The sequence below is a fragment of the Piliocolobus tephrosceles genome, chromosome 7 (genome assembly GCF_002776525.5).
Source record: "Piliocolobus tephrosceles isolate RC106 chromosome 7, ASM277652v3, whole genome shotgun sequence".
Taxonomy (NCBI): Eukaryota; Metazoa; Chordata; class Mammalia; order Primates; family Cercopithecidae; genus Piliocolobus; species Piliocolobus tephrosceles.
The window spans coordinates 67,002,109-67,017,406 of NC_045440.1; the positions used below are offsets into that span (position 1 = coordinate 67,002,109).

Consider the following 15,298-nt stretch of genomic DNA (forward strand, 5'->3'; position numbering starts at 1 on the left):
GCAAGTATGACTTTGTGATGGTGCTGCATATCTTCCACTTGCCCCAGGTCTACCCTCTCCTCCTCTCTCTCGGCTGACTACATAAACTCTTCTTCTTTGACTTCCAAATGGGCGTGCTGACAGAAAAATTGGGTTATTTATTTCCCTCTCTGTGGGGTCCCCTGGGGCTGGCTGTGTCTCACTACTGAAGGCTTCAGCTGTGTCAGGGGACTGTCTCCACACAGCTCTTGGTCTTCAGGTTCCAGCAGCCACTCTTGCTTTGCTCCTTCAGGGTTAGCTACAACAGTGTCCCACTATTACTTAATCTGGTCCTTCAATATCCCTTGAATTGCCTAAGCCCTGTCCTCATCTTTGTAAGCAGTCTTCTTTTTAAAACCCAATTGGACAGAGCCATCTATTTCCTGCCAGAACCCCAACAGATACAATGCCAGCATTTGTGTTCTGGATCTAGACATGCCTAAAGATAGTGACACTCTTGGACTCTTTTCAGTTACTCAAGTCAGTGAATGCCCTTTTTCCTTAAGCTGTTTGGTTTTTCTGTTGCTTACAACAGAGTCCTAATAGAGTCTGTTAGACTATCGAAATCACATAGACTCATACAAGACACTTTTTTAAAGTGAGAGGGCATTGTTATGGACTGAATTGGGTACTCCCCAAAATTCATATGTGGAAGTCCTAACCCCAAATACACTAGAATATGACTGTATTAGGAGATAGGATCTTTAAAGGGGTAAGTTAAAATGAGGCCTTATGGTGAGTCTTAATTCAGTATAACTGGTGTCCTTACAAGGAGAGTTGATTTGGACACAGACATGTTCAGAGGGAAGACCATGTGAAAACAGGAAGAAGGCAGTTGTCTGTGAGCCAGGACAGAGACATTAGAAGAAATAAATCCTGCTGATCCCTTGATCTGAGACTTCTAGCCTCCAGAACTGTGAAAAAGTGAACTTCTATTGTTTAAGCCACCTGGTCTGTAGTACCTTTTTTTTTTTTTTTTGAGGCAGGGGCGCAGCCCAGGCAGATTCATCCAGGCACTTATGGACTAGAACTGGGGGAGACACTTGTAGAGGCCAGCTGCTGCCTCCAGCTCTCTGAGCCAGCATGGGCTCCTAATTGTGGCTGATATCTCTCTCTCTACATTGGATCCACTTGCCTTGGCTACTCACTGGCCCATCTTCCATATTTCCCAGTCCAAAGTAACCAAAACTAGTTGACTTGGTTAACTACTGTCATTATCATTGGGTGAGACCTTTGCACAGGCCCATCTCATGGGTCTCTGGCCAGCAGTGCATAAGCTGCCTTTGGGCACTATGCCCACATCTGGTTCCACCAGTGGCTGCCTTGTGTTGGGGACAGTTCCATGATGGTTCAGTGTGTAGAACATGGTGGGGGTGCTCAGCTTCAGTGTGAAAGGGATGACAGACAGCTGGCATTTGACAAGTCCAACACTGGGTTCCCTGAGTGAGTGGCATTACTAATTACATGAAAACACCAATTCCAGCACATCCTGCTCAGATTTGGCCTTAGTTTTTACTGTGCAGCCAATTGCTCATACCAGTCACTCACAAGGCCACTCTCTTGACCTCGAGTTTTATGAGATTCCCTGGAATCCTTACCCCAGCCACTTGGCTGGCTTGAGTTAGTTTGATGTGAGTTGATGTTACTTTGAAACAAAAAAGCCTTGATTAAAATAGTTTCCAAAGGAAACCGCAATTTGGTCCAGGAAAAAGGGATCTGTTTATGAGTAAACATGAGTGTTACAGATTATTTACAGATTATTCCTGACAATGCCATCAACTGTATGACTGTGCAAGTAGTCAACTCTTCATCTAAATGAAATGGAAGGAATAACGAACAGTCAGTGTTTTCCACATCTCAGGAAGGCTGCCAGCGAGTCCGAAGAAGGTATCTCATTAGGTCTTCCACTCCTTTCTCAGGCAGGAATTCTTGTCTTCTAGTTCCTCGATCCCGAAAAGGAAAATTATTTCAAGTTTCCTGAATTGATCAATTGAATAATTGATTCTTTTTACTGCTCCATTGACTTTGCTTTCTTTACTTTCTTTTTTCTTTACTCACTTCCTGACACTTCAGAAGACAGAGGCGTCTGTTGGTACAGGATTTAAGTGGGTGCAGGATTTCAGTTTCATGATCTGTGGCACAGATACGACGGTTTAATTCATTTCTGTGTTTGGTCATTTCCCTTTTTGGGGAGGCTGTGGGTAATACATGGTGTTGGCCTGGGCTGGAACATGAGCTTGTAGGGTATTTAGGCTTTCAGGCCTGCTCTGCTGCCCAGTGACCCATCCAGCAAAATGTTTGCTCAGTGGGATTTCACAAGTACCACAGAACAGTGACTGCTTCCCCTTTTGGCACAGGATGTTGATTTTTGTTAACCTATCTCTGTTCCACCCTTATATGTTTAGTGCGGGTGCTGTTCAGCAAATATTCACTCTGTCTCCTTTCCTCACCTATATTAGGAGTATCATAATCTCTCCATTGATGTTGGGGCTGGTCATGGAGTTGTTCTGGGCAATGAATGTGAGCAGAGGCTTTGAATGTGTCTGCACCCTTTGCCTTGACTTCTCAGTCTTTTGTGTTCCTTCCTACTCTACCAATAAGAAGAGCTTGCCCCAGTTAGCCACTGTTTCTCCAATGTAGGTCCCAAAATGAGAGACTCATGGGACAGACCTGAGTCTCACCCAAAGCACAGAGCAGGGCTGCTGTAGCTGACCAGCCAACCTGTGGGCACGAAGTAAATGTTTTGGTACTGCAAACCACTGAGTTTTTTTTTTTTTTTTTTGAGACAAGGTCTCACTCTGTTGTCCAGGCTGTATTGCAGTGGTGCTATCAGAGCTCACTGCAGCCTTGACCACCTGGGATCAAACAATCCTCCCACCTCAGTCTTCCAAGTAGCTGGGACTACAAGCATGTGCCACCACGCCCAGCTAAACCCAGAAATTGTGTTACACAACATTGTCACAACAAAAGCTGATTAATTCTGCTGGTAAAGTTTCCCAAGGAAGGGAGGAATAGTTCTATTTGGGATTTAAAAGTGAGGAAGTAGGTAGGAAAGAAAGTTGAAAGACTTTTTTGGATAAGGAGGCACTCTATATCCAAAATCAGATTAGAGTATTCCAAACACCACACCCCTGAGAGATGCTAGAAATGTTTCCAAATGACTAGAGTTCAATAAAGTATTCTTTATGCAGTGTTTTGTATCAAACTTTAATAATTAGTGATACTACTAAAACTCAGGCAATGATATGCAGAAAATGGAATCTGGACCCCTTCCTCACATTATATAAAAAATTAACTCAAGATGGATTAAAAACTTAAAAACTACAAAAAAAAAAAAAAAAAACCCAGAAGAAAATCTAGGCAATACCATTCAGGACATAGACACAGGCAAAGATTTTATGATGAAAATGCCAAAAGCAATTACATCAAAAGCAAAAAAATGGACAAATCGGATCTGATTAAACCAAAGAGCTTCTGCACAGCAAAAGAAACTATCAGAGTGAACAGACAGCCCACAGAGTGGGAGAAAATTTTTGCAATCTTTCCATCTGACAAATATCTAATATCCAGGATCTACAAGAAACTTAAACAAATTTACAAAAAAAAACAACCCCACTAAAAAGTGGGCAAAGGGCATGAACAGTCACTTCTCAAAAGAAGACATACATGTGGCCAAAAAAAAAAAAAAAATGTGAAAAAAAAAGCTCAACATCTCTGATCATTAAATGCAGATCAAACCCACAATGAGATACCATCTCATGACAGTCACAATGGAGATTATTAAAAATTCAAGAAACAATAGATGCTGGCATGGTTACAGAGAAAAAGGAATGTTTTTACAGTGGGGATGTAAATTATAGTTCAACCATTGTGGATGACAGTGTGGTGATTCCTCAAAGACCTAGAGGCAGAAATACCATTTGACCCAGCAATCCCATTACTGGGTATCTTCCCAAAGGAACATAAGTTATTCTTTTATAAAGATATGCATACATATGTTCATTGTGGCACTATTCACAATAGCAAAGACATGGAATCAACCTAGATGGCCATCAGTGATAGTCTAGATAAAGAAAAGGTGGTACATATATACCATGGAATACTATGCAGCCGTAAAAAGAAACAAGATCATGTCCTTTGCAGGCACATGGATGGAGTTGGAAGCCATTATCCTCAGCAAAGTAACACAGGAACAGAAAATCAAACACTGCATGTTCTCATTTATAAGTGGGAGCTGAATGATGAGAACACATGGACACATGGCAGGGAACAACACACACTGGGGCCTGTTGATGGGGGGTGAGGGGGAGGGAAAGCATCAGGCAGAATAGCTAATGGATGTTGGGCTTAATACCTGGGTGATGGGATGATCTGTGCAGCAAACCACCACAGCACATGTTTACCTATGTAGCAAACCTGCACATCTTGCACGTGTACCCCTGAACTTAAAAGTTGAAGGAAAAAAACCCCAGGCAATAATATAGTCCCAGACAAGATTCTATAATAAATAAATACTGGGCCAGTCATGGCGGCTCATGTCTGTAATCCCAGCACTTTGGGAGGCCCAGGCGGGTGGATCACAAGGTCAGGAGTTCAAGACCAACCTGGCCAACATAGTGAAACCCCATCTCTACTAAAAATACAAAAAATTAGCCAGGCGTGGTGGTGTGTGCCTGTATTCCTAGCTACTCGGGAGGTTGAGGCAGAAGAATAGCTTGAACCTGGGAGGCAGAGGTTGCAGTGAGCCAAGATTACACCATTGCACTCCAGCCTGGGGGGACAGTGCAAGACTTCATCTCAAAACAAAACAAAACAAAAATAAAAACAAAAAAAAAAACAACAACAACAACCACACACACAAAAAAGCAAGAAATAGCTTGGGAATCAGCTAGAGATATAGAATCCTAATAAATGTTAGAATCTTATGTTCTAGAATGACCTATGTTAGATCATTTTTATGCAGAATACACAAGTATTAAGGGCACATTTTCAACTGTGTTTTTATTATAAATACCTTGAAGATAATTGTTAAAACAGACATCTGAGACAAAAATTAACTTTTATATTTATAGAACAAGATTGAAAAGTTACTTGTTCATTTTTTCAGCCAGAAGTTTGCACCTGTTAAGATGATTATAGATAGAATTAAAATCCTTATCATAACAGAGTTATTAGAGTCTGCCAATAATGGATTAACCAATAATAACATTGATATTTATTTCACTCCGATACAAACTATATATTTAATTTCACGTTAAGCAACATATGATGCAACAAAATACCAACATAACAAAATAATTCAGACTTACCCATGGAGTTTGTTTTCACAGGAGCTGATCTACGTTCAGTGACTGCAAACCACGTGAGCAAGTTTCACTTGTGTTTCTAAGAGACATGTTTTTAAATAACATTTATTTTTTATTTTTTCCTGGCATTAACTGGGGACAATCTTGCCACAATTTTACTTTACAAAACTACAAGGAAGGAACACTCAATTTGATGTTCATGTAAAATATAATTACCCACTTTTCTTCCTTTACAACATGTACTCCAGAGACAGGATGCCAAGCCAGAGGCACATAACGCACTGCCTGTCATTAATAGCAAGTACATGCTTTTGAAATGATTTCACAGTAACGCTTATTCAAAATATCCTTTATTTGCTTTTCTGACTATTTTATGAACATTATAGCCCCTCAACAAGTATTGCCTGTTTCAAAGCAATGATATAAATAGGAATTTATTGAATTAAAAAGTTCACTAGGTACAATTATAAATAAGTATTATAAATTTTAACATGTACAAAGTGTCATCTCTGCCCATGACTCTCAAGGTGGTCATGCTGGCAGGCTCATGGTCCCTGTCAGGATTGCAGAGAGCTGGGAGAAGCGGTTCTTCACCTTGCCCTAAAGAAGTATCACTCATCCTTCGAGGCTCTTCTCAAAGACCACATGCTAAATGAAGTCTTACTTGTGTTTCCCAAGAAAAGATGACCTCTTCCTTCTTTAAATCCATAGAGCATCTATAGCTAATAATAGTAAAAAATGACACTGCTTTGTCATTGAGAACTTCCACTATGCTTCAACCATGCTAAAGTCTACAGTCGGTGTCTCCTTTCTTCTTTGCAGCACTCCTGCAAGGAAGGTATCATTCTTTCCTCTTTATAGATGAAAAAATTGGGCAAGGATTGGAATTCAGGCTGTAACTGCAAAAATAGTAGTCTTAACAATGCTGTTTTCACACTTGATTTGCAGTTGAGTTGTGTGTGACTTTTGTCTCCCTGCTCTTGGGGGAGTTCTTCCAGCAGGTACTACTGTGACCCTTTCTATCCCGTGGGAGTGTTTTGCATACTAAGTAGTCAACAAAAATAAATACTGTATTTCTTTCTTTTCTTTTTTCTTTCTTTCTTTTTTTTTTTTTTATTTTGAGACAGTGTTTGGCTCTGTTGCTCAGGCTGGAGTGCAGTGGGGCAATCATAGCTCATTGTAACCTCAAACTCCTGGGCTCAAGTGATCCCCCTTACCTCAGTCTCCTGACTAGCTAGGACCACAGGTGCATGCCACCAGCCTCAGATAATTTTTAAAAATTTTTGTAAAGATGCAGTCTCTCTCTGTTGTCTGGGCTGATCTCCAGTTCCGGGCCTTGGCCACCCACAGCGCTGGGGTTACAGGCCTGGCTCTGGTGTCTGGCCAATACTGTATTCCATATATTCCAAACAGCAGTCCCTTTTTCTACATTTAAGCGTCTCTTAAATTGGAACATGTGTTCAATTGATGCCTTGATTTATATGGTAATCTTTTCTTCTTTTCTTTTCCTAAAAAGCTGTTATTAGCTCTTAGTTATCTCCTAACCAATTTAATCTTAGAATCAAGGAGTAGTTATGGAAATAAACTGGGTAGAACTCACCCTAAACTGCTCAGAGAAAAGATCAAGGTAGATTTCTTTAGGTTTCTTAATGCTAGAAGAGTATTAAGCACAGGGGGAATTCAGAGGATAATCCATCTGAAAATAAAAGGGAAGGTGATCAGAGGTGACTTAGTAAAAATGAAAAGTCAGTGGTTTCAAGGGAACATACAGATGACAGCAAGATCTCACGAGGAGAGGACACTTCCAAACACTTGCTTTCCTGTGATTCCAACACCAAGGTAAGCCAGAAACACAGCTGGAGGGTAACTGGAGGGATTCTGAGTCCATCTGACCCTGAACTACACATACTCCATTCCCCGATATCCTGGCAACAGCATTATAGTGAGAAAGATCACATTAAAATGCTGCAAACAGTCTTTGAGGCAAGGACGTGGGTAGTCTGTCTTCTAGCTGTAGCTTGAGGAAATCCTGGGAGAATTTGGTAGTGACGCCGTGAAGGGAAGTGATTAAGTATAAAATGATTAACAAGCCTGTGTTCTTTTATCTCCTCCTTGTCTTGTTTCAGACATCCGTCTTATGGCTTGAGAGGAAATGCAGTAGATTATTATTATTTTTTCCATTAGCTTAGCTTGGAAGAGAAGAGAGAACTTTAAGTAGCCGTGCTGGGGAGAGGGGCTTGGGGTTCAGGGAGGTTTCTTGTTTTTATGAATAGAAAAGACTTGAGAATGTTTTTATGCTGAGAAGGAAGAGCCAGAAAAGAGAGAGAGAGAGAGAGGGACTGTGGTAGAAATTAGTTAAAGGGAATAATTGAAGGAGCAAATTCTCAAAAGTAGCAGTATTAAATGGGGGCTCAGGTCACATAGAGAAGTATTAGCCTTGGTCTGAAAGAGAATGCCTTTCCACTGAGCTGCAGGAAGGTGTTAAGAGTGGGCATAGATGTAGATGTATTTAGAGTAGGGTAGGTTTGGAATTGAAAATGGGAATAGTTAATGGTTTCTGAGTTTTTCGCAGAGGAAATGAGGCTCACTGCTAAGAATGAGAAGCACACAAATGAAAGGCTTCCAGAGATTGGTGAGAGTTTGCAATGACTGTGCAGTGGACAGTGAGAGAACTGCCCTGTGCTGAGGGCATAATTGAGGTTGGAGACTGTCTTGGTCCATTTATGCTACTATAGAAAAGGACCACAGGCTGGGTCATTTATATATAACAGGATTTTGTTTCTCACAGTGCTGGAGGCTGGGAAGTCTAAGACCAAGGCACCGGCCTTGGTGAAGACTGCTTTCTGCTTCCAAGGTAGTGCCTTATAGCCACATCCTCTGGAAGAGTCAAATGCTGTGTCCTCACATGACAGAAAAGCAAAAGAGTAAAAGTGCCTCAGCTAGTTTCCTCCAGCCCTTTTATAAGGCACTAATCCATTCATGAGTGACACGGTTTGGCTGTGTCCCCACTCAAATTTCATCTTGAATTGTAATCCTAATAATCCCCACATGTTGTGGGAGGAATCCAGTGGAAAGTGATGGGATTATGGAGGTGTTTTCCCTCATGCTGTTCTTGCGATAATGAGTGAGTCTCACGAGATCTGATGGTTTTATAAGCGTCCAGCATTTCCATTTCCCTTGCTTGGACTCGCTCCATTCTGCCACACTGGGAAGAAGGTGCCTGCTTCTCCTTTGCCTTCTGCCGCAACTGTAAATTTCCTGAGGCCTCCCCAGCAATGCGGAACCGTGAATCAATTAAACCTCTTTCTTTATAAATTACCCAGTCTCGGGTATCTCTTCAGAGCAGCGTGAGGACGAACTAATACAATGAGTGATTTAGTCATTCTGCAAAAGGACCCACCTCTCAATACCACCACAATGAAGATTAAGTTTCAACATATGCATTTTGTAGAACTTTCAGACCACAGCAGAGACCACTTGTACTTGGCGTGGTCTTTATGGCATTATGTGTTTCTGCAATTGTGACTATTTGGGGGTAAAGAAAAAGGAGAAGAGACAGATTTCTACCATAGGTGGAGAAAGTAGAAAAGTTTTCTGAGACAGGGACTCACTGGGAAAGCTAAACCAATATTAGCTGCAATCTTTGGGAATGTAGGTCTTCACAGTGTGTCTCATGTTTGGTTTAAAGCACTTCCAAAATATCAGACAGTTATGTCTGAATGGAATCACACAAATGTATCACAAAGTCAAATATAACTTTTTTTTTTTTTTTTTAGTTTCTAAAATGTGTGGGTTCTTGGTCCTATATATAACTTTCTGTTCTTCAGAGAAGAGCCACATAGAAAAGGCAGGCACTGGTCTTAAAGGGATCACCTTATAGGATCTAAACCAATACATCCCTTACACTTTACTTACAATACAGCATAAAATGCCTCTGCTAATGACTTGAGCATTGTATTTCTTGGATCTATGATCACTTATTATTTTAACCTTTCAAAGCCAATACTTTTAGAGCATTCAACTCAAACTACTTTTATTGGCCTGGAAATGTTTTTTGCAGTTTGGCTGACATTTTCTTTTAATAATGTCATTAACACTCCTTAAAAATGAATTCTGTTGGGGTATATAGTACTACCTTTGTTTTAAGAAAACGTTATGATTTTGTGTGTACGTGAGGTGGGTCCCGTAGCTACAAACATTAGCAGTATGTTTCTGATTCAACAGAAAGATCTTTCTGATTCTATAGGCACACTTTCATTTCTATTAAGCATAAGAATTTGGTTGGTAAAAATTCCTGAATTTAGATGTACTTTCTCAGGATTACATTGAATTCTCAACATCTTTTACGAGAGAGTCCAACTTCAGAGTCACTAGGATTAATTAAAATCTCTACTGCTTAGTCTGTTTATATTCCTTACCTACTTTGTAGATTTAGCTCTGGTAACTGTTGTTATGCTGACACTGGTTTCCAGTGGGTCACTGAAATCAAATTAATGCAGGCATCTGAAAAGTCAGACATCAATTGTGTTCATTTTCATTTTCCTTATTTTAAAAGGTACAAAATAAGGAAAAGTGATTCTATTTAACCTTGAAGAGTCCTGAATGGATGGACATAGACTACGAGCATTTTAGTGGAAAAATAAAAATTATTTGTAGAAAACATCCTAAAAAACAAAAACCAAAAGCAAAGTAAGAACAAAATTCCTTCCTATACCAATTCTTTTCTGAATATGTAAAGACCCAAGGTCCAAACTCCATTTCCTAGGCCTTTGGAAATGCCTTTAGAGTGTACTCAATACTGTACATTCTGTACTACTATCAAGAGCACTCTATACTGTACATTCAATTTCTTTGTCCAAGTGCAGTAGCTCTCAAAGTCTAGTGTCTACCATCAGGCCTAAGAACCTGCTAAAAATGTCAAGGCTTGAGACTCACTCTAGATATCCAAAACCAGAAACTTGATGGGTGAGGCCTGCAATTTGTGTTTTAACAAGTCCTCAGCTGGGCACGGTGGCTCACTCTTGTAATCCCAGCACTTTGGGAGGCTGAGGCAGGTGGATCACGAGGTCAGGAGTTCAAGACCAGCCTGGCCAAAATGGTGAAACTCCGTCTCTACTAAAATTACAAAAAATTAGCCGGGCATGGTGGCGATGGAGGGGGTGGGTGCCTGTAATCCCAGCTACTAGGGAGGCTGAGGCAGAAAATTGCTTGAACCCGGGAGATGGAGGTGGCAGTGAGCTGACATTGTGCCACTGCACTCCAACCTAGGCGACAGAGTGAGACTCCATCTCAGAAAACAAAGCAAACAAACAACAACAAAAAAACCCAAAAACAAGTCCTCCAGGCACTCCGTTGGTTTGCTCTAAAGTTTGGGAACTTCTGGCCTAGAACATTGTTCTCAAGTATTTGTGTACACCTACACCACAAGCTCCTGGAGGAGCTTGACTTAACACGAGTCTCTCACTCAGTCCCTGAGATTTGGAGGCAGTAAATGAAGGAAGCTGTGTAGGAATCTGCATATATATATATATATATATATATATATTCTGTAGAACACAATTTGAGAAATTCTGCCTTGAAGTGGAATTTAAATGTTGACAAAATTAGCATTTCCCCCCACAAAATCCTTCTCCGTAACTGAGCAAAAACCTTTGAACTCTGACTTACAAATATCTATAACTTTCACTCAGCCTGCAGAATGCCTGCTTCTGAAGAGGTGTGCAGGCTTCCCTCATCATTGCCGTGGGGGCCTGGAGCCTCTGTGTGCTCCAGATGTGAGGCTTTGCCTGACTCTGCTACAGGTGTGCACCTGTGTCATCACAGGGACATATGCTCAAGGGATGCAGCATAATCCACACCTCCACAGAATGTACAGCATTGAGTATGCTCGGCTAAGACAAAACACAAGGAAAGATGTCATCTTTATTTGCCCTGAGATGATAGTTGGAGGAAGACTGTTAGAGCAAAGAGGCCTTGATCCCTGCATATCCTGCCAGGGAAATACCCTCTTCTAAGCAAGGTGACCTTTCAAGCAAGTTTTGAGAATTACTGATTTAGAATGTAAGGTATGCATAAATATATCTAACTGTGATTTGGGATCAGACACACACTGCATTTCTTCTTTCCATTGAACCTTTTATAGATCAGAGGCGAAAAAAGAGATTTTTTTTTTAATGTAGAAAGGTGAAGTTTGTGATGGCAAAAAAGGGTATTAATTGTGATTTTATTAAATCAGTCATGTGTTTTCTTCAAGGTATTGGGACCAAATTAATGCATTCATAACATTACTTTGTTTTCATTGTATTTGTTTTTATTGTCATCTGACATTTAAGACAATTAATACTGTATTTCTACTTATGTTAATAATAAAAAAAAACTTTAAATAATTTTATTCCAGTAAAATGCGTGAATTAATTTAAAGGAAAAATGTTAAGTAATTATTAGTGCAGATGGCAATATTTTGAAGATGCCACATGAATAATCAAAGTGTGGGAAATGCACATTATTTTCTTGAGTTCAGCATAATCCATTTTAACACTTTTCCAGTGTTGAGCTTTATATTTGTTTTCTGTCATAAACAGTGCTTCAAAAAAACCTCTTGTAGCTAAATATTTTTCATATCCATAATGGTTTTCTTAGGAGAATTCACAGATGTGGAATAGTTGAATGGAAGGGCAATAATTATATTATTTTAAAGTTTAAAATTGGTGTCCATTAACCATTTCCCTAAGTTTTTATGAAGACATTTAGGAAGTCAGTAAAGCAGCATTTATGACCTATGGGAATACTTTCTTCCTTGTTACTCAAAGCGTTGCTTAAGGCAGTGGCCTTCAAGTGTGTTCTGGGACCAAATGGCAATTTCTCCCCAACCAGCCAAGGCATGTGGTGGGGAAAAGGCTTGGTGGAAGATCTGGTTTGTAGTTAATGTTAAGTAACCTTTCCACTTAATTAGCTTTGTGATATCGTGCAAGACACAACTTCTCTAAGCTGTAATTTTCTCATCCATAAAATTATACTAAAAATAATACTGTTTATCTCACCAAGTTGTGAAGATTAAATAGAGTGATATATGTGAAAATAGCTTGTAAATGAAGCATGATGTAAAATGTTATCAGTATTATAAAAGCCCAATATATGTTCTCCTCTTGAGAGATTCTTAAAGCATAATTCTCTGACTTCACAGATACGTCGTCTCATGCAATTCAGATAATTTTTTAGTACCATATGGGGTTAGTGTCTAGAAAAAAATGAAGGATATGAAAGAATGAAGAACGAAGTTCCAGTGAGACGCTATTTCTTTACAGATTGCTCCTCCCTGTCCCCTACACAACACTAGAACCTGGTATAGCGCTGTAGTCAATACTGTGTGTGTGTGTGTGCGGGTGTGTGTATGTTTTAGACAAGGTCTCATTCTGCCATCCAGGCTGGGGTGCAGTGGTGCAATCTCAACTCATTGCAGCTTAGACCTCTTGGGCTCAAGCGATCCTCCCCCGTCAGCCTCCTGAGTAGTTAGAACTACAGGCATGCACCACTACGCCCTGCTAATTTTTGTATTTTTTGTAGAGATGGGATCTCACTATATTGCCCAGCTGGTCTCAAACTCCTGGGCTCAAGTGATCCTCCCACCTCAGCCTCCCAAAGAGCTGGGATTACAGGCATGAGCCACCTCGCCCTGCCAACACTAACTCTGGACTTTTGTTTGAGTTTTGCTGCTTATCATCAAATCTCAATGAAAATATTAGTTACTCAGAAGTCACCTTACTTGTTAATCTAGAATTGGTCTGGTGGCTTAGGATTTCTGAGTCTGGGCTAGGACCAGAGCCAGCCACTCCTGGCATCTACGTTGCTGGGGAAACTAATGATCTTCACTGAGACTCTGTTCTCTTCCCATAATGTACATTACCCAAATGGTCTCTTGTCATGGGTGGATTCAGGTAAAAATTGTCTGATGAGCTGCATACCAGAAAACTGTGATGTAGACAAACTCCAGAGAGCAGAGCAAGATCTGAGTGCAGCGTGGTCAGAATGGCAGAGGCTGACACTGAGAGCACCTGGGCTCTAGAATCAGCTCTGTCACCTCACCACGTGGGGCCTCAGTTCCTTATCAGTAAAAAAAAAAAAAAAGGAGTTAGATGAGAATCTGGTCATGAGCTAGTCTTCTAGGTCTCTCCCCACAGTTAAGATCCCATAATTCTGCAGGTCAGTTTATAACCTGCAAGGGGATCCTTCCCTTAGGGCCCTCACAAGGTTTTGAATGGTAGAGCAAGTGGAAATGGGGGAATGTCCTTCCCAACCTCCCGCCGTGGGCAGGAAAGGAAGTGCTGTCCAGGAGGGCCTTAGCTGGACCATCTGGGGGAATGAGGATTCCACTCTGTGACATCACAATATCCAGCCCAGGTTTGACCTTGACAACCGGGAAGGAGAAATAACAGGAGGTGCAGTTACTGATATAGCCAAGGTGGGACGCTGCTGGAGGGAGCTAGAAGGGATCAGCCAGCCATGCCTCCAGTTCAGGTATGTGATATTGCTAAGCTCGGAAGAGGACTTGCCAATGTCTAAAGGAAAAAGAGAAGAGATCTCAAGGCAAGTGTGTCTCCAAGCTTAGGAAGAACAGTATAAGCACAGATAGCGTGTGCCCCAGCTGTGTTAGGGTAATGTAAGTTTCCATAGGAGCAGAAGCAGAGCTGGGTGCATCTTGCCAACAGCCAGTCTGCTTGTCATGAAGCTGGATGGTGGGGAAATTTCTGAGGCTGTAGTCCACTTGTGCTGCTGGTGATATATTTCTATATAGAGGTGTTTTTCTTTCAATAGCTTCTCCCCAGAATGACAGGGAAGAGTAAACAAAAATAAGTTCACTGAAGGAAGTATTTTAATAGAAGCCAGTACAAAAACAAACAAAAGTAATAAAAGGTGAAAAGTTATATTATGGGTTAGCAAGCAAGACTGACTCTAAGGTCGAGTTTTGAAAGTTCAAACCTTGAAAGGCAAAAGGCCACCCCAATAAGCAGTAAAAGAGAAGGGGCTTTTGGTTGAGAAGTAAGTAAAACAGTTCTGCTGGAACCATATACGGGACCCCCCACCCAGCTCCCAGCAACTCCCGCCAGTGAAATCATTGCTGGGGATGCGGACAGTTCTGTTTTCTTTACCTTGCCTTGGGGTTTTGGCTTCTACAATACTTGTTTCTTCCTGGAGTCTTGGGGCCCCGAGAGGCTCTCAGTGACAGCAAAGAACTGTTCTGTTTACGAGTGGGGCGGAGCACGGGGCCAGCGCCAGGCCGTGACTCATCCCCATGTGGACTCCCTTGGGTCTTAGCACACTGCAACCCCGGAGTTGGAGCACCGGACAGTTCAGGCAGGCAAGCTGAGCTCTGCCTGCAAGGTCAGAGGTGATGGCGATGCTCCCTCAGTGGGAGCAGGAGTCCATGTTCTGACAGGTAGGTCAGTTACCCACAGGGGACCCAAATAACCATCGACAAGAGGAGGAGGATATGGAATCTCTATCCACAGGACACAATTCTAACTCTCCTTGACCTCTAACACATCACGAATACATATGTCACAGCAGTAAGGCCAATACTCTCACATTCTATGAAAGTAGTAATAGTTCCCACAGCATGTAAAACTGAGAGATCCAGATAAAAACAAAATACACTTGCACATTAACTTTATAGCACACATTCAACTGCTGTACAGAAGTCACTGTGATTTTCACAATTGGGTTATGATCTAATCATAACCACTTAAGACCTTAAACATTAAAATCTCATTGGTCCAGTTTTTAGGCTTCCTTCCTTGATAGCCATTGAAAACTAAGTTTAAGCTGAACCTCAGATAATACCCACAAAACACAGAAAGTCCTAACTCATCTCCATTTGCATTTATGGACTGTAACGTTCCCTGACCCTTGTGTTAGTCACATGCTGCTGCAGCCTGTCACATACTGCAGAATTTTAGAGTCGGAGGGGAACTAGAAGA

General features: G+C 41.2%; 1 protein-coding gene and 1 long non-coding RNA gene across 2 annotated transcripts in view; one reads left to right on the top strand and one right to left on the bottom strand.

Moving 5' to 3' along the window:
* DNAJC5B (DnaJ heat shock protein family (Hsp40) member C5 beta) overlaps nucleotides 1–15,298 on the top strand; it is a 127,827-nt gene that overhangs the window by 32,788 nt on the left and 79,741 nt on the right. The gene's annotated exons all lie outside the window — the stretch shown is intronic.
* LOC111549264 lies at nucleotides 1,929–14,543 on the bottom strand. Its single transcript, XR_002733661.2, has 3 exons — nucleotides 14,471–14,543; nucleotides 5,328–5,403; nucleotides 1,929–2,150 (listed from the first exon to the last, which is right to left on the bottom strand). It is a non-coding gene; the product is annotated as an uncharacterized LOC111549264 (long non-coding RNA).